At 34.8% G+C, this 20404-nt stretch overlaps 1 pseudogene across 1 annotated transcript; it reads right to left on the bottom strand.

The window, feature by feature from the left end:
• Positions 1-9108: 9108 nt before the first annotated feature.
• On the bottom strand, positions 9109-9912 carry LOC120092911 (ethylene-responsive transcription factor ERF096 pseudogene; annotated as a pseudogene). The gene has a single exon (XR_016524443.1). The product of XR_016524443.1 is annotated as an ethylene-responsive transcription factor ERF096 pseudogene (transcript).
• Between the last annotated feature and the right edge of the window lie 10492 nt (positions 9913-20404).

Below are 20404 nucleotides of genomic sequence, written 5' to 3'. Positions count from 1 at the left end.
ATTATTCAAGATATGGGTATGTTTACCTAATGTAACACAAGTTTGATACATTTGAAAAGCTCAAGGAGTACAAAGCTGAAGTTGAGAATTTATTAGGTAAAAAGATTAAAACTCTTCAACTAGATCAAGGTGGAGAGTACATGGATATGGGATTCCAAAATTATTTGATAAAACATGGAATCATGTCTCAACTCTCAGCACTTCGTACACCTCAACAAAATGGTGTATCAGAAAGGAGAAAGAGAACCTTGTTAGACATGGTTTGATCGATAATGAGTTATGCTTCTCTACCTAACTCGTTCTGAGGTTATGCGGTGGAAACTGCAACCTATCTCTTGAACCAAGTTCCATCAAAAAGAATTTCTGGAACATCTTTTAAGCTATGGAGGGGTCGTAAAAGTAGTTTACAACATCTCAGAATTTAGGGATGTCTAGCTCATGTGTTAGTGACTAACCCAAAGAAACTCGAACCACAAAGTTGTGCCTCTTTGTAAGCTACTTAAAAGAAATGAGAGGTGGTTGTTTTCATTATCCAAAAGAGAATAAAGTATTTGTATCAATAAATGCTACTTTCTTAGAGGAAGACCACATTAGAGAGCATAAAGCAAGAAGTAAAACTGTATTAAATGAGCTTTCCAATGAAATTACTAAATCCTCACCGAGGGTTGTTAAAGAACCAAGTACTTCAACAAGAGTTATTGATGTTGCTTCATCAAGTCACCCACATCCTTCTCAAGAGTTGAAGGCGCCTTGACGTAATAAGAATTATAACCCAACCTGTTCCTTATTTGGGTTTAACAAAAACTCAAGTCGTCATACCAAATGATGGATTCAATGATCCATTAACCTACAAGCAAACAATGGTTGATGTGGACAAATATGAATCGTTAAAGCCATGAATTAGGAAATGGAGTCTATGTACTGCAATATTGTCCGGTCACTTATAGATTAATCAGCTGGGGTAAAATCTATAGGTTGAAAATGGATCTACAAGAGAAAGGGAGGTGTAGATGGTAAGGTGCAAATCTTTAAAGTTTGATTATACCTAAGTTAAGGGAGTGGGCTATGAAGAAAATTTCTCACCTATTGCCATGCTTAAATCTATTCGGATTCTCTTGTCCATCGCCAAATATTATGACTATAAAATATGGCAAATAGACGTCAAGACTATCTTTTTTAATGGTAATCTTGATGAGACTATTTACATGAATCAACCAGAAGGATTCATCGAGCAAGGTCAAGAGAAAGTTCGCAAGCTTAATTTTCCATTTATGGGTTAAAACAAGCGTCTCAATCTTAAAATATACAATTAAATACTGAGGTTAAATCTTATGGCTTTGATCATAATGTTGATGCACCTTGTGTTTACAAGAAGATCATCAACAATTTAGTAGCTTTCTTAGTGTTATATGTGGATGATATCCTACTCAATAGGAATGATGTAGGTTTACTGACTGATATTAAAAAATGGCTAGCTGCTCAATTCCAAATGAAAGATTTGGGTGAAGCATAGTTTGTTCTAGGAACTCAAATCATTAAGGATCATTAGAACAAAACACTAGCCTTGTCTCAAGCATTGTCCATCGACAAAATGCTTGTCAGGTATTTGATGCAGAAGGGTTTACTTCCTTTCAGGCATGGAATAATCTTGTCTAAGGAACAGTGTCTTGAGACACCTCAAGAGTTTGAAGATATAAGACAGATTCCTTATACATCTACAGTAGGTAGCTTCATGTATGCCATGTTGTGTACTAGGTCAGTTATTTTCTATGCAGTAATAGTCAATAGATATCAATCCAATCTAGGATTTGATCACTGGACGATGGTTAAGATTATTCTTAAGTATCTTAGGAGAACAAGAAAATATATGTTTGTGTATGGTGCTAAAGATTTGATCCTTACAGGATACACTGACTCTAATTTTTATACTGATAAGGATTCTAGAAAATCTACATCAGGATCAGTGTTTGTTCTTAACGGAGGTGTTATAGTATGGCGTAGTATTAAGAAAGGTTGTATTGCTGACTCTACCATGGAAGAAAAGTATATAGTTGCTTGTGAAACTGCTAAAGAAGTTGTATGGCTCAGGAAGTTTTTTACAGACTTGGAAGTAGTTCCAAATATGTCAATGCCAGTCACTTTATACTGTGATAATAATAATGATATGGAAAACTCCAAGGAGCCTGTGAGCCACAAAGAGGAAAGCATACCGAGCACAAGTATCATCTCATTTGGGAGATTATGCAACGGAAAAACGTGATCATCACGAAGATTGCTTTGGAGCACAATGTTGTTGATCCATTTACGAAGGACCCCTCACGGCTAAGGTTTTTTAGGGTCACTTAGAGAGTCTAGGTTTATGAGATATGAGTCATCTTTTCTAGGGCAAGTAGGAGTATTATGGGGTATAGAGTATGCCTTAGTTTGTTGTATTATACTTTTTTTTTATGTACTATACACCCCACTCTTTTTATGACAAGTGAGAGATTGTTGTATTTAGTGTTCTAAATCTTGTGGATTTTGTAGTTTGTAATTTGTAAATAAAAATTATTTATTTAATAAGATAAGAAGTATTTTATTCAACTTTCAGAATGCATTAACTCAATCTAATAAACTAAGATCCAATGTTATTTTATGTACCTTGAACAGTATGTGCTAGACATACAACCGAATCATGTTCAAGTAATAACCTAAAAGGTCTGCAGTATATGGATAAGGTTGGGTACCTTAGTTTGGTGACACCATGGATACGACCCATTTTGTAAGTGTTACAAGAGTTGTAAGTGTTACAAAAGATTTGATCTAAATCGTTCATGTGGAGACATGTGAGTGGAGGTAACCATACAATAAATTTGTATAAGACTGGACAGAGAAATTATTAATCTCTTTGTATAACGTTGTTAACTTAATAGACTAACATTTTATAGGATAACCATAGGTAACTTCATCACAATCTTGAGTGAGTTATGGACTCCTGTCTATGAGGGCAATCCTCTGATTTGTATGGGTGAGAGTGGCACAAGTTGCTAACTCAATAAGCCTACCATTTTTAAGATTTGTCCAAGTAGGGACCTAGGAACATAACTCAACAAGACGGAATTCGCTCCTTCTCCTTTTTAGGGAAAATAGATGAATTGTTCTCTTAAGTTCTAACTCCGGGACTTAGATAAGGGGCCCTTCTCTCTCATTGCCTTGAGAGGATTTGTTTATGGTAAGACCATAAACAGGTTGTTCATTAAAGGACCAGTGGGACATAAGGAGAAAGATACAATTACAGGGTTAAAACAGTAATTTTGACTCAGTTGTAATTACGAGCAATTCGTGAAGGATCGACTTATTGATGACTAGTATATCCATGGATACAAAAATATATCTACAGTGTGAAGAGTGCAATTGTGGGTTTTTAGTGAAGTGACCCACAATTAATGAATGTTAATTAAGTTAATTAAAGAGTTTACTTAATTTAATTTTGAATTGTTTGAGCTTTTAATTTGTAGGTTCATTAGGTCCCCTGCTAGCTCACTAAGGGTTTAAGGATAAATTATTATTGGAATAATTTGAATTATTCAAATTATTTTAGGGAATTTTATAGTAATAGGGATTAATATAAAGTATAATGTATAATATATTATATAGTTAATTATAGATATGATTTATAATAAAAATTATATAATATGAGAGAATAATATTTGAATACGATTCGAATATTAAACTAATATGAACTTAATTCATATTAAAACTATATAGTAAAATTTAATATGAATTGGATTCATATTATCACTATAGGATAAGAGAGAGATTTGCATTTTTATATGATTTAAATGCAGAATTAAATAAATATGTGATATTTAGATTGATATTTATTTAATTATTTATTATATATAAAATATTATTTAATATATATTTATTAATTAAATTAATTATTTAATTTTATTTTTAAAAAAAATTAACTCCCCTCACGTTGGTTTTTGTAAAAATTATTGGGTTTTATGTCCTAAAAACTCGCAGTTTGTAAAATGATAAACATTTTCTATTATCAATATGCTTGTTATTGATATCATAAATTGTATGAAAGTCTAAATCCAATAAACTAAGACCCATGACTATTGTATGAGTACTTGAACTTTATGTGGGGACATAAGAGTAGATCGGGTTCGAGTAAATAGTCAAAATGATCTATGGTACATGAATGAGGTTTGGTACCTTATTCTAGTAACACCATTGGATGCGGCCTACTCTATAGTTGTTACAAAGAGTTGTAAAGTGCTACATACGATGTGATCCTAATTCGTACATGTTATGACATGAGGAGTGGGGGCGTCCTATACAATGAGTTTGCATAAGATCAGGACTAAGAAATAAGTCACTCTTACTTTATAACGTTGTTTACTGTTTAAGACTGACTTTTTCACCTAGATGACCTAGGTAACTTGATCTTAATTCTGAGCTAACTATGAACTCCTGTTTATTTGGGATTGCCCTTAGATTTACATAGTTGAGGGTTGACTCAACAGCGTCAGCTCAATAAGACTCTCATTTCAGGGGTAAGACCGGATAGATAGCTGGGAACATAGGGTGCAAGACGGAGTTCACGCCTACTCGATTTAGGGATAGGAGAAACGTTGTTCTTTCAAGTACTGAATCCAAGTCTTGAACAAGGGCCTCACCCTCTCACTGGGCTGAGAGAGTTTGATTTGGTGATTAGATCACAAACCAGTTGTTCATTAGAGGATCAGTAGGGACTTGAGGAATAAGATGTAATCTCGGGGGTAAAACAGATATTTAACCCAGTCGTTATTACGAACAACCTGTGAAAGGTCAACTTACTGATTATAGTTAAATCATGTGGACATAATATACCTACAATGAGGGGAGTGCAACAGTGGGCTTTAGTGGAATGACCCATTAGTTAACAAATGGGGATTAAATTGGTCTAATGAGTTTAGTCAATTAATCTCGGATCGTTGGAGCCCATGATCTGTAGGTCCACGAGGTCCTCCTACTAGCTCATAACAGACTAGCTCTAGAATAGCATGATAAGTTAATTTGAAACGTTCAAATTAGAATTAAGGGAATTAGTAATTATATGAGATATAATTATATGTTTAATTTTAGAATTAAACGGGATAGGAGAATTTATATATTTAAATATGATTTAAATATATAAAGATGGATAAGTGCTAACATTAATTTAATATTTGATATTAAATTAATTAAGTTTTATTTCATAATTAATTTATGAAATTAATTATTTTTTTAAAAAAAAATCAAATAGATTTTTTTAATAAAATTTTTGATTTTATGATAAAATTGAAAAAGGAAAAACAAACAAAGCATTTAAATGGAAAAAGAGGAGTTTCCATTATCCATCTTTTGAAGTAGCTCACACATATTGCATCTTCTTGCCTTTGTCTTCTCCAAGCATGAGCTACAACTCCTACAACTCTTCTCTTTGCATGTTGATCTGCAATATAATGAAGAGATTTGAGTGAAAATCGAGCATGCAATCCATAAAGAATTTTAGAGAAAATTCGATTTGAAGAAAGGTTCTTCAACAAGGTTGCTGCAATGAGCATTTCTCCTTCTACCCTTGATTCAAACTTGTTTTGAGTCCCAAAACTCAATTTAGAGCACCAAGAGAATAGTGGGAAAGATCTAAAGGTGGTCTACAACAAGATTTGGAGAAGATAGCAGCTGGTGAAGGAGTTTGGAAGAAGTTCTACAAGAGGTATGTCTTAAAACTCGTTTTTTCTGCAAAAGCATGCTTTATATTTTGTCAAAATTAGTGAATTTGAATGCTTAGATGATTCTTGTGCTTCCGCTGCTATTGATACAATTCTACAATTGCTATTAGAGCGACAAATAAGCATTCAATTCGGTTTAATTTTTTTTTGGTGGGTGTTTTATATGAGAAATATGAAACTGATGCACTGATATGGTTTTCTAAATTTTGGCTGTTTAATTCTTTTTAATTTCTCATTTAATTTGTAATTGGCTCTTACTTGATGAGCTTTAATGTATTCCCAAGAGTCTGTAATTTATTTGGAGTCATTAGAGTTGAAATTAAGCTGTAAATCAAAGAAACAAGCGAAGGGGCCGAGTTGCCATTCCAAAAAATTAGCCTCTATTTTTATTGTCGCTAAGGTTCCAGTTGCTAAACGATCGTCTAGCTCCAAACGCTACACGATGTGAAGAAAAGCTAGACGATCGTATAGCAATGGGTATGAGTCGTTGTGATGTCGAACGCTAGACGATCGTGTACCTGCAGGAGCTAAACGATGCATTCAATTTGCTATACGATAGTATTAAGCGATCGTTTGCTTTGGCGTGGGAACTAAACGATAAGTTGAATGTACTATATGATGGTACTATGTGATTGTTTAGCAACGATGCATGCTAAGCGATGCAATGGAGTGCTACGCGATCGTGTAGACGAAGTGCTAAGCGATGCGTTGAAGTTTCTATGCAATGGAACTAAACAAATCGCTTACCTACGATGCTAAACGATGCGATGATGTTCTATACGATGGAGCTAAGCGATTGTTTAGCTACGACGGATACTAAACGATGATATGCAGTACTAGACGATGGTGTTAAGCGATCGTTTGGTTCTATACGATAGAACTAAGTGATAGTTATGAAAGCTATACGATAGCCCTGAGCGATCGCTTACTTCGATCATTTATCTTTGATAGGAAGCTAAACGATGCATTGAGTTGTTATGCGATAGCACTATGCGATCGTCTAACTCCATGCGATAGCTAAGCGATGCATCGAGCTGCTATGCAATAGCACTACGCGATCGCATACCTTTTTACAGCAACTGGGCGATGCGTTGAATGCTATGCAATGGCATTAAACAATCGTTTACCTTTTATGCGCGCTAAACGATCAGGCAAAATGCAAGACGATGGTCGTCATCGCTAAACGATGAGATTTAGCGAATGTTGAACATGTGCAAGGGATGTCGGTTTGACTAGTTCTCTTGTGGTCTGATCCGATACAGCTTCGAATGGTTCTTGGTTGGTCCGGTTCAGAGGGTTCGGATCCGGTTCAAGCTACTTGAGTTCATTTTGTAGCAGTTCAAAAGCTGTTTTGTAATAATTAGGTTTTGTTTGCTTTTTTTTGCCAAAACTAAAACCATATCAGTCTGTGTTTAATTATTTATGCATTTGATGTATGTTATAATTAAATAAATCTTGAATGTACATATAATATGCCATTTAGATTTAAAAACCCACTATAGGAAGCATGTTACATGCATTGAAAGTATGTTATAATTATTATAATATATAGTATGCATGTTAGGGTTTCTTGTATTTAATATAAATGTTATATTAAATTTGAATGCCTCATGTATGTTATGGATGAATAGCATGTCTAAAGTTTTATAGGTTGTTATAAAATTGGGATAGACATTTAAAATCCATAAACAACAGCTGCATGCTCACGTAGGTTGACCACCTATTTTAATTGTTAAAACTTATAAAACCTAGGTTATAAACTCAACCGGTATATAATTCTATCTAAGGCGGGGGTACTTAAGTTGACGAATTACGGAACATCTTCTATCTGGAAATTATGGCCGAATAATTGAGCATTGGTAACCAGTTTTATGAGCATACGTGAGTGATGTGAGGTAATAAAATAATTTATCACCTTGACATCGTAGGTTAAAATCCAATTATAAGAGTTATACTTGGATAAACCACATAGACTTAGGGTTGTTTTATTAGCCGAAAAGAACCTAAGTATAAATATACCCAAATAGAACACTTCAGTGGCAATTTAATAACTTCTATAATGATAGAGTAATTAGAAAACTTCAGTGGGAGATTTATAACATATACGATACGTTATTCATGAAGAACTTGAGACATTTACACCGACATGCCACAAGATTAGGATTTTTGTTGCATTTGTATAAAATCTTCGAGCATTCTCGAGCCACATATACCCCGAGATTTTATATAGAATGCAACTAAAAACTTGAGAGTCAACCAAATCTCGGGACATATTCAACAAATCTTGGTGCAACTTCATCCAATCTCAACTTAGATTCAACTGTGTTTCAAGTGCGATAGGATGAAGTCTCTAGAAAATCATCGAATTAAGCCAAAAAGAAAACAAAATATGGAGTAAAAAAACACAACCATATAAGCCAGATTTCTTAGATATCTCATACAGCTTCTGAAAACCTTAACAAACGGGAAATTAAAACTAAAGTATCTTACTAAACGAAAGAAATAGTGGAATAACTCTACAAAATGAAGCTTAAGGATGTAGATAACCGTTTTAAGGATGCGCATAACAGTGGAGGTAAGGTAAATTTGAAAGCAAGTTGAACAAGAACTCGGGCAAAGTGAGAACCTAGAATAGTTTCTATGAAGATGAAGGGTTATTTCAATCAGGGGTATTTTCATCATTTTACAAGATTGCATCATTTGAATTCTTAATGTTTCAAATTAAATTTCAGTGACAATCACGACTGAGAAGGCCAGAGAAAAACCATTTAAACGAATTTTTCGAAAACGTAGTACTTTTGTAATATGAAAACTTAAGGATGTTATTTCGGATAATTTTCTGCCATATTGGGACAAATGTCCAACAAAACAGGTTCCTCTATATTCGAGGGCAGAAGAAAAATGAAATCGAGGTAAAATTTTTTGCACCCTCCTTAATTGCCTCTATCCAGCTTCCAACTTCATTGAGACACTCCTTATCACCAGTGATCAACTTAATTGCTTGCTGATAATCGAATCCAACAATTAATCTATCACATGAACGAGAGCCACGAAACGAATTCCTTCTAAAATGGCAAGAATTTCAGCTAATGGAGCATCAAGGGTATAGTCCAGGTAGTGAGCCGCCATTGCTTTTAGATTACCATTTGTCATCTACATTCAGCTTAGAAAATTCATTCGGCAGACAACACCAGCGTCCATATGAACTTGAAGATATAAAAGGAGGATGCGAATTCAATTTACGACGAGAAATATTTTAGACAAATTTAGAAACCTTTATTTTAATAGAATATAAAGCCAACAGGAGCATAGTTCAAATTTGAATTAATAGTCCTCTCAAGTAATCCATGTTAGAGATAAGAGCGAAGAGAAAAGCTTGAAGTCCAAATCCGCATTAATGGAACAGAATCAGTGGTAATAACTCTAATCCTTCTTTGTCTGTTTGTAGAAAATTGGATTCGATGAGTCGAAACGGAAATGTGCCACAATATATTCAGCCGAGACAACAGTAGTTTAGATGAAAATGTTAGAGAGGAGAGGGAATGGGATGATGATTATTCTCTTGTCGAAGGACACTGAATATCAAAGTTGAATCTTAATTAACATGACTATAAAATGATGACAAGGATCGCGGCTCGATTATTGTCAGCGGCGTTTTGAAGCAGAAGTTTGATGTTGGGCATGGGTAGGACTACGAGGACGCTTAGTAGAAGTAGAAGTAGACCAAATAGAATCAGAATCAATGAGATGCGGAAAGTTGAGCTTTGCCTTAGCTCCTCGGATTCTGAAAGCTGCTCGATCGTAGGCCAAAGCTGCATCTTGGGCCGTGTCAAACGTCCCCAGCCACGTTCTGGCTCCGTTTCTCTTTGGATCTCTGATCTCCCCCGCGTATTTCCCCCATGGCCTCCGCCTCACTCCCTTGAATTGCATTAGTTGCACTCCATTCTCCGCCGCCGCCGCCACCGCCGCCGCCTTATGATGATGGTGAATACTAATTGCAGAACTTGATTCCCGGCCATCCCCATCACCATCCCCACCCCCGCTGTTGTTTTCTTCCAGAAGATGTTGACGGATCGACTCCAACACATCCGACTCCCTCCACGACGACATTGTTATAATTATATATCTAATTTTCTGTTTCCAGTTGTTCTCCTTCACTTTATATGTATATATCTCAAATCATGATCTCACTTACGCCGCTGCTTCCCTGAACCAACCTCCTTAAATTTTCTACAAATACACCTTCATTTAAACAAATTAAAAACGTGTACAAATTAATATCTTATTATACTGACAAATTTCTTTTTCAATCCATTTCTGTCCTATTATACTATCTCACCTCACCACAAATTTTATTTTTAAAATTAATTATAGGGGTCAATTTGGTCATTTAACACCTGGGTTTTCTAATGAAGTATGAAACAATTAGCCTTGTTATACATATGGTCAATGCTGATTCAAACAATGTAGGGCTAAGGGTAACACGTTTTCAAAGTCTTTAACTTTGAATTTGACTTCTTTACCAAATTATCAAAATTGATTTTATTATTTACTATTTGATTTAGTTGTACTTGTACATAAAATCCTTTTTAACTAAAGAGAAAAGCTCTTTGCACATCCACGTTTGTGTAAGGTAGGGTTGCTTTTGAGAATAAATTACAAACAAGGAAACTTCCAAGTTCCACCTGACTTAATTAAATTAAAACATTCCTATTAATATTCAAATTCTATATTATGCCGTACTACACGTGTTTCAACCTCTATATATATAATAGAACATTTTTTCTTTTAATTTTTTTTTAATATAATGGATAGGGGATTCGAAATACAAACCTCGTGGTTTCCAACATATTTGTATGTCAATTGAGTTATGTTTGGTTTGGAGAATTTTTTTTAGTGCATGTAAGTTTTACTTTTTCCTAGTCTATACTTTTAGTCTCTAAATTTTGAAAAATATCTTTAATTTGTAAGGAATCTTCAAACGTCGGGTCTATGAACCACAGTGAAGAAAAAACAAGACCCAAGAGAACTCAACCCCAACAGATCCCCAAACCAATTTGGTCTCAACTCCTAAAATACGCTAGATGATAGATTACTTAGACGATCTAATAAATTAAGGATCAGACAAAGGTTTACACTCCCATCAACCCTTAATCTTCAAAACACTCCACAAGCAAGATAGATCACTTCTTACTTGAATGCTCCAAATATTCATGCATTCTATCACAAGAACACACAAAGATAAGCTTAAAAGCTTTCAAATGTTTAAACCCAAGATTTTACATTTTCAAATCTTTTTTTCCCTTTGAAATGTGAAAAATGCAGCATTATATATATTGTTATGGAAAATAAAGAAAATTTATCGGTTTTTTCTTTTTCTGTTGTAACCACCTAGTTCACTTCAGCTCTCCTTTATTGTTGTAGAATCTGCATATAAGTAGAAACATAAGTGAGTTGTGAGAGAAAAATAGATCATTGTAAAATCTCTAAAATCAAAAAGTAATAAAAGTGAATACCTCCCTTGTACAGTGGACGTAGGCACCTTTGCCGAACCACTCTAATATCTTGTGTTGATTCTTCTTCTTTACTTAATTGATCATCATCATCTATGTTCTTGGCAAACTGATCATAACACAGTAGCCATCTACCTCTATGTTCGTCTTCCTCACCAAGCTCTGAGAGAACAATCAGAATTCCTTTCTTTTGCATATTCTAAAACCTAAGGGAAAATCCACTTTCAAAATTATCCCTTTTCTGAATGTATTACACATGTGTAAAAGAAAACAACTTTATGGTTTGATATTCATCACAAAAAGTACTTGTTTAGCCTACATTTTCCTTTTGGGCCGGGGTCTTTAGTGTTATTGCAAGCCCAGTAAGTGGTATCAGAGCCAAGACTAGTCCAAGAACATACCAATATTCAGAGCCAAGAATATTCAGAGCCAATAAATGGTATCAAAGCCAAGAATAGTCCAAGAAAAGACCAATATTCAGATTCCTACAGATCAAATTCAAAGATCATAAATCTTGAAGCTCAAGAATGGCTGCAACAAGATTTAAAATTGAGAAATTTGATGGAAGATCAAACTGTTAATTGTAAAAGGCAAAAATTAAGGCGTTCATGGACAGCAAAAGGCCCTTTTGGCCATTACAGATCCTACAAAACTTCCAGCCTCCTTTACAGATACAGAAAAAGAGACTATGGAGGTAAATGCTTATGGAACAAGAGTCTTAAATGTAACTGAACGGTGTGTTAAGGTAGATATTTGATCAGACGACAACCTATGAACTGTGGAGCAAGCTTAATGAGATTTATCTTAATAAAGATCTTCCAAATAATATTTTTCCTAAGGGAAAGATGAAGGAACTTCTATAAGGAGAACCTTGAGCGAAAGCGAATCGACCAAGTTCCATTAATTATTGAATATAAAGTTTACAATAAACATACAAATAGATATGCATTTAAATTAAACTTCAGCATGCTTTACAAGAAAAGGATTTCAAGAAAATTTCACCTTTGAAGAACTTTTCTTCCCGAATTTCCCTCGAATAGTCACGTACAATTGAAGACCTTTTTCAAGATAATCTCGAACCAAAAACCCGGACACTACCATAGTGAAACCTTGGTATTCTCAGGGTGAGAACTCAGAAGTGGTTGGTTCTAATTATTTTGGTTTTTTAAGGGAAGATTAAAGGTGGGGGAGGAAGAAGATTGAGATTTTTTTTTTTTTTTTTTTTTACCCTAGGCAAACTTAGAGAACACTTCTATAATTTCTTTCAATCATCCAACACACTGGCAAAAACGTTTTTGGAAGAAGAAAAAATCATTTTTCTTTTATTCTTCTTATCATAAAAGATAACCACCACCCACTAATGTGGGTGGAGAGAAAAGATGGGGAAGGGAGTTAACTCCCTTCCATATTATTTAAATAATAATAATATAGTAAAAAAAATATATGATATCTAACTTATCATATTGTATTTATATTAAATTGAATGTTATATCAAATATAACATATAACCTATAGTCTTAATATATATCACATACAATATAAACTATAGTTTCTTTTCTCTATTATATGCCATTTAATATAAATCATATTTATATTAAATTTAACAACTATGAATCCCATTCATAGAAAATATATTTGAATCTCATTCAAATATTTATTTCCTCCTATTAAGCTTTAATGTATCAAATACATTATGACAATTATATCACAATTGAAATAATTTAATCATATCATATATAATTAAATCCCTCTATTAATTTGAACAATTCAAATTAATCCAAAAAACTGATTCTCAACTAAGTTCTTTTGAGCTACCAAGGGGACCTCATATACCTGTAGCTTGAAGCTCCAACGGTACATGCATAATTAATTAAACTCTTTAATTGCATTATTCACCATCCATTAACTGTCGAACACTCTAATAAAGATCGACTGCTGTACTCTTCGCACTACAGATATATTTTTGTGTCCATCGGATATAACCAACCAACAATACGATAACCCTTCACAAATTGCTCGTAAATACAGTTGGGTCAAATTATCATTTTGTCTTTGTAGTTAAATCTAACTCCTTAAGTACCACTGATCTTTCTAATGAACAATAGATCATAGTCCCACTATGACTAAACCCCTCTCGAGTTAGAAGAGGGTGTGGCACCACATTATTCAAGATCCGGAATCAGCTCTAAAGGGAGCAATTTATCTACTTACCCCTACTTCGAGGAAGAAGTGAATTCCATCTTGTATAGCTGAGTTCCCAACTCCCCAATCAGACGAATCCCCAAAATGATAGGCTTGTTGAGTCGGCGATCTGGCCACTCACACCCACCCATACAAATCAAAGGATCGCTCTCATAGGTAGGAGTTCACAACTCACTCAGGATTAAGGTCATGTTACCTATGGTCATCCTAGTGAAATGAAAGTCTCTATTATGCACGGCGTTATATAAAGAGACTAAACATTTTGTGGTCCAGTCTTATACAAACTCCTTTGTATAAAATATCTCCGCTCGTATGTCTAATCCATGAATGATCAGCATCAGATCATTTGTAGCACTTTACAACATTTGTAACACCTACAAAGTGGGCCAAACTCGTAATGTCACAAGGATAAGATACCCAGTCTTATCCATATACTACAAACCATTTAGGTTATCACTTAAACATGATCTACCCATATGTCTCCACATACATGTTTAAGTTACAAAGATAATATTAGATGTTAGTTTATTGGTTTGTGGTTAATGCAACTAAAATATCATATATTTTATTAAATACATAAAGAGCTTGTTCATACAATGTTTACAAACTATAGGACCCAATGAGATTTAGGGCATCAACGCCAACAAAAGATTCTTTACCTATAGAATGGATGCCGCCAAATATCTCATAGAAAATTTAAATGAATTCAAGAGATTATCCTCTGAATTCAAGTCAATGGAAGACAATATAGGTGAAGAAAATGAGGTTTTCATCTTACTAAACTTACTACCAGATTCATTCAAGGATGTTAATGTGGCTACGAAATATGGAAGAGAGAAGATAACAGTAGAGGCTATTATTTCAGCAATTAGAGTTCGAGAACTTGAATTGCAAATGACAGAGAAGGATCAACAAGGTGGTGAATGGTTGTTTTCAAAGGGGAAGACAAAGAATCCTGGTAAAGGAAAACAAAATGGATATAACAAATAAAAAATCAAGTGCCATTTTTGCCACAAAATGAGACATATGAAGAATGATTATTACTCTTTGAAAAGGAAGCTAAACCAAAAGAATAAAAGTGGGAAACAAACAATGGCAGTAGTGGGAGAAAATTCCTTTGTGTATTCAGATGCTTTGACAGCATTGATGAGTGTGCAAGCCAGAATTCTATGGAGACCCAAGATTGGGTTATAAACTCTGGATGTTCAGTCCATATGACACCATCTAAATGATGGTTCTATACCTACAAGAAGTGGGATGGAGAACTGATTTACATGGGAAATAACAACACATGTAAAGCTATTGGGATTGGTTTTGTTTCCTTAGAGATGAAAGATGACACGGTAAAGCTCATTAGGAATGTGAGGCATGTTCCTACTTTGAAGAGAAATCTCCTATCATTGGGGATATTTGACTCCATCGGGTGTAAGTATAAAGAATTTGGGAGAACTTTTGAAATAATTAAAGACTCAAAAGTGGTTCTAGTGGCTACAAAATTAATGGTTTGTATGTCATCAAAGATGCTCAGATGACACAATCAACTCTAATAGCCTCATATGGAGATCTTACCGAAGATGAATTGTGGCACAAGAGATTGTCTCACATTAGTGTGAAATAGGGGTGTGCAGGAACCAACCAAAACTAGAGAACCGGACTGAACCGAACCGAACCGAATAGTTTAGTCCGATTTTTTTAAAAAGAAACAATTATCGGTTCACTAAGAAGCTAAACCGATTAGTTTGATTCGGTCAATGGTTTTCTGTCCTGAAAAACCAAAAAAAATCGAATCAACCGACCCTATATATTAATATTTATTAATATAAATAATATTTATTAAATATTATATTAAGTAAAAGTATTATTAAATATTAAGTAATACTGATTAGTTCATAAGCCCATAAGCCTATAAGCTTAATCTTTTTGTCTAATTAAAAAAAAACCATTAGTTATAAACCAAACTGAACAAACCTGAACCGATTCAGGTTGGTTCGGTTCAGGGACCGAAACCGATGGAAATCGGTTTCCCCAATTCTTTTTTCTAGGACCGTGGACTTTGATTCGATTCATGGTTCGGCCCAAAATCAGACCGAATCGAACCGTGCACACCCTTAGCGTGAAGGGGTTGCAAATCCTATCAAAACAGGGCATATTTCCTAAAGGAATTGGAAATCATTTTCATTTTTATGAGCATTGCATACTATTCGGCTCGAAGAATCGATGTCGTTAATTCGACTTCAAATTGAAACAAAAGAAAATTTGTAAAATCACCGAACTACTCCTATTACTACTAAAACGTAGCAATAGTGATAAGTGTGGGGTTGAACCACAGAGAAGCGAACAATTAATTTCCTTTTGGGTTAGATTTGATTGTGGAAAAACAATACAAACGGCTTTTTGGATTTTGGTTTTAAAATTGAAAACATGCAAGAAAAGTAAAATGCAAATATGAAACGGTAATGAATTCATCTAGTTATCGGATCAAGTACCCGTTCAATGTAAATTAAATCATTGTTTTCTACCAAAATATCATGTATTCGAATAATACATGCATAGCTACCCAATTGATGCAAATTAACTAATCTCTACAAAGGCCAAAAATCAATTAATCTAAACTAATTGAGAGTCCTAATTCATAATTAAGGCTGGAAAGACTGTGCCCTAACTAACCTACATGCTCCTAGATGCAATTGGGTCCTCGACGGCTATAAGGAACTAGAAACACATGCATTAAGATTCAGGATTCAACTATGTTGATTAAGTGTCAGGAAAGCCATTTTCAAATAATCAATTTATTCTTTAAATCTAGATTAAAACTGTGATGCAAAGACTCGAGGTCAGCCTATAAACCTAAGCATGTTCATCTAATCTATGCTACAAGCGTAAACTCAAAGCATGGACGAATACAAGGATGTGTGTGAGCTTGAATTTAACTAGCTAAGGCATACGATCATGATAGGGGCATCAATCTAACACACAAAAGCAAGTCTAAATTAAACAAGACTTAAGAAAAACACAATTCTAATTTAAAGCACAGAATTGGACAAAAAACTCATCAAAATACAAGAACGCTTGATCCAAGAACTAAACAAAAGATTACTTCATTGATTCATAGACAAACCAATGGGATACAATCCAAAACACGTCGATAATCCGAAAATAAAATAAAAACTAACCTAAGGATATTAAAAATTGAAGGGAATAAAAGAAGAATGAAGTCTAACTTCGGCCTCCATCAATGTGGCCTCCAAAGTTTAGCATGTTTTGACCTAGGGCCGAGGAGTTTTTATAGAAAAAATCAGGGCAGCATCACAACGCTTGGAATAGCGTTGCAATGCTAATACAGCTAAAGGAGAGCGGCAGGCAAGAAGTCCAATGCTCACTTGTGCGCGCTTTACTTCTTCGTCCGTCAAAGATCATAGCATTGCAATGTTGATGGATAGCGTTGCAGCACAGGGCATTCTGACCACAAGCGTTGGAATGAAGCGTCAGGATGCGTTGCAACGGTGGTGAGGTTGAACATTCGAAGCGTCATGACGTTTGAGGTAGTGTTACAACGCTAAGCATTCTATAAGAAACTCGCCACTCGATACTCGACATTCAACACTCAGTAGCATTTTACTTGATTACTCAACATCCTTTTACTCGATGGCACTCAATGATACTCGATGGTTGATCATACTCGGTGAAACTCGATGGTATTTTGGTAATATTGACTCCTTTGAAGCTCGGATGCTCAAATCAACTTCAAATTGCTTCAAATTAATCTTGTTCTTCACCAAATGATTAATTCTACCTCTTGATTTCTTGATACCTATAAAATAGGGAAATAAATACATAAATTCTAGTAACGAGCCTGAATTAAGCTAAGAATAATAGCTTTTTTTAAGAGCTATCACATACTTGGAAAGACAACCAGAAAAAGTTTTCCAAAGCGCAACACACTACCAAGGAAATTCTAGAGTATGTGCACTCTAACCTATGGCATCCAACTCACTCTCCCTCTCTAAGTGGTGCAAGGTATTTCCTTTCTTTTATTGTTGATGATTGTTCAAGGAAAAGTTGGGTAATTTCTTAAAAACTAAAGATGAGATTATTGGGAAATTTAAAGAATGGAAAACCTTAATTGAAAAACAAACCTCTAAACACATGAAACATTTGAGGACTAATAATGTGTTTGACTTTTGTGGAGGGGAATTCAACTTGTTTTGCAGGGAAAATGAAATTGTGAGACATAAAACAGTGAGGTATACACCTCAACAAAATGGAATAGGTGAAAGGCTTAACAGAACAGTACTTGAAAGGGTGAGGTGTCATCTTTCAAATGCACTCTTACCTGAGAAATACTAGGCAGAAGTTGTTTCTTGTACAATCTATACTCTAAACAGATGTCCTTACCGCTTTATTGAGCTAAAAACACTTGAGGAGAAGTGAATTGGTCATCCTCCCAAATTGGAACACTTGAAGATATTTGGGAGTGTGGGATATGTACACCAAAGTCAATGCAAGTTGAAACCTAGGGCTGTAAAGTGTATATTTTTAGGCTTCACACCAGAAGTTAAAGGGTACAGGTTATGGCATCCTATTGAGAAGAGACGTATTAATATCAGGGATGTGGTGTTCAGAGAAAGTGAGAAATTTATGTTGACTGAACAGTAACCTACCGCCAGGCCAAAAACCAGTAGTATAAAGTTTAAGGTGGAGCCGTAAAATGTCTTTGAAACATTTACTTCATAACATAACATAGAATTTGAAAGTGGAGATACAGTGGAGGCTGGTGAAAATGTGTCTAGTGAACCAGAAGAGTCACAAGAGAACCTAGAGAATTATTCATTAGCAAGAGACAGGACTAGAAGAACCACTGTGCCCCCTGCTTGATATGTTGAATCAGATTTTGCTAGTGTTGCTCTGAATACTTCCATTTCACTAAGCAACAATGAACCTACAAGTTTTGAATAAGCTACTAATAGTCTTTATGCTAGACAACGGATTGAGGCCATGAATGATGAGATGAGGTCACTCAATCTAAATGATACTTGGAAGTTTGTACCCTTACCTAAAGAGTAAAAACCTATTTCATGCAAATAGATCTACAAATTTAAGGAAGATATTCTAGGGGTCCAAAAGTCTAGGTTCAAGACAAGACTTGTAGCTAAAAGTGGAGATTGTTATCAAAAATAAAGAAAACTTATCTGTTTTTTTTTTTCTTTTTCTATTGTAACTACCTAGCTCACTTCAGCTCTCCTTTATTATTGTAAAATCTGCATATAAATAGAAACATAAGTGAGTTTGGAGAGAAAAATAGATCATTGTAAAATCTTTAAAATCAAAAAGCAATAAAAGTGAATACCTTCCCTTGTACAGTGGACGTAGGCACCTTTGTCGAACCATTCTAATAACTAGGGTTGGCAAATTTTCCCGCAGGGAATCCCCGGTTTGACTGGGGATGGGGTCAAACCGGTAAAATTTTTGGGGTTCCGTCTGGCGATGGGGCGGGGAAGAGGATAGTATTCCCGCCCTAACCCCGACCCTGATTTGATATATTTATATTTTTATAAATATATATTTATAATATATAAAATAATTTATTTATATATATATTTATAATGTATAGTGTTGGATTGGAGCCCAATATTAAATATCCAATTTCTAACTCTAAGCCCAAGAAGCCAAGCCCAAACTTAAAAAAATAAGAAAAAGACCCTAAATTGAATATGATAAGGAACTCCCCACAGGGAACTAATAGGAGAATCCCCACGGAAAATGGGGAATGAGGCCCTGCGGGGACTCCATTCCCCGTGTGGCCCCATTCCTCGACGGAAAATCCCCACCCCCATCCCTGCCTTCAAATGGCGGAGGGGGGCGAGGATGGGGGTAAATTTCCCCCACGGGACCAGGGACGGGGGACGCTCCCCCCCCCCCCCTCGCCCTGGCCCTGTTGCCAACCCTACTAATACCTTGTATTGATTCTTCTTGTTTACTTAATTGATCATCATTATCTATGTTCTTGGCAAACTGATCATAACAAAGTGGCCTTCTGCCTCCATCTTCGTCTTCTTCACCAAGCTTTGAGAGAACAGAGAGAGAGAACCATCAGAATTCCTTTCTTTTGCATGTTCTGAAACCTAAGGGAAAACTCACTTTCAAAATTATTCTTTTTCTGAATGTATTACACATATGTGTAAAAGAAAACAACTACATGGTTTAATATTCATCACAGAAAGTACTTGTTTAGCCTACATTTTCCTTTTGGGTCGGGGTTTCAGTGTTATTGCAAGCCCAATATATATTAAATGAAAATACATTATGAAATGATGCAACCTTTAATCTATTAACAAAATACATGAACGTTTAATAAATGCAAATACATTAATTAAATAGATACATAGGATATTAATGATGTAAGTGAATATGAATTTTCAGATTTATTATGACTTTTGGGTGACCAACTGGCTTTTGAAGCTTCAATGGTTGCAACTCTTTACCATTGATTGGAAACTAATCTTTAGAGCAAGCATTTAATCTAGAAGTCTTTTAACTCTAGCTCATCATTGGTTCTTATGGCATAATGATTGCCTCATGATTAGGTTGAATTGGAAAGTTCTTCCAATGATTTTCACTATGAGCTTCAATTGAGCTGGATTGAGCTTGTTATGCTTCATTTTCCTCTTGTAAAACTTCATGTTCTCCTGTGTTGGTCAGCTCCTTATCATTACCACTTATTTGCTTATCAATATCTCTAGTAGAGGAAATCTAGATCAAATTCTAAATGCATAGTAATGATATTGTAATAACCCGACTTTTTAGAATGGGAATCAGACTGCTACTATATGCATGCATAAATCTCAAAATGAAATGTTCACTCATTTTGACTAAATTCAAAGAAAAAAAAGACAAATTTTTATTATAAAACTATATAAAATAAAATAAAATCTCTCTTTGGGTATC

The sequence above is a fragment of the Benincasa hispida genome, chromosome 1, assembly GCF_027475165.1.
Source record: "Benincasa hispida cultivar pf3 chromosome 1, pf3_genome.v1.1, whole genome shotgun sequence".
In the NCBI taxonomy this organism is placed as follows: Eukaryota; Viridiplantae; Streptophyta; class Magnoliopsida; order Cucurbitales; family Cucurbitaceae; genus Benincasa; species Benincasa hispida.
The sequence above is the reverse complement of the archived record's forward strand: the minus strand, read 5'-3'. Positions and strand labels throughout refer to the sequence as shown.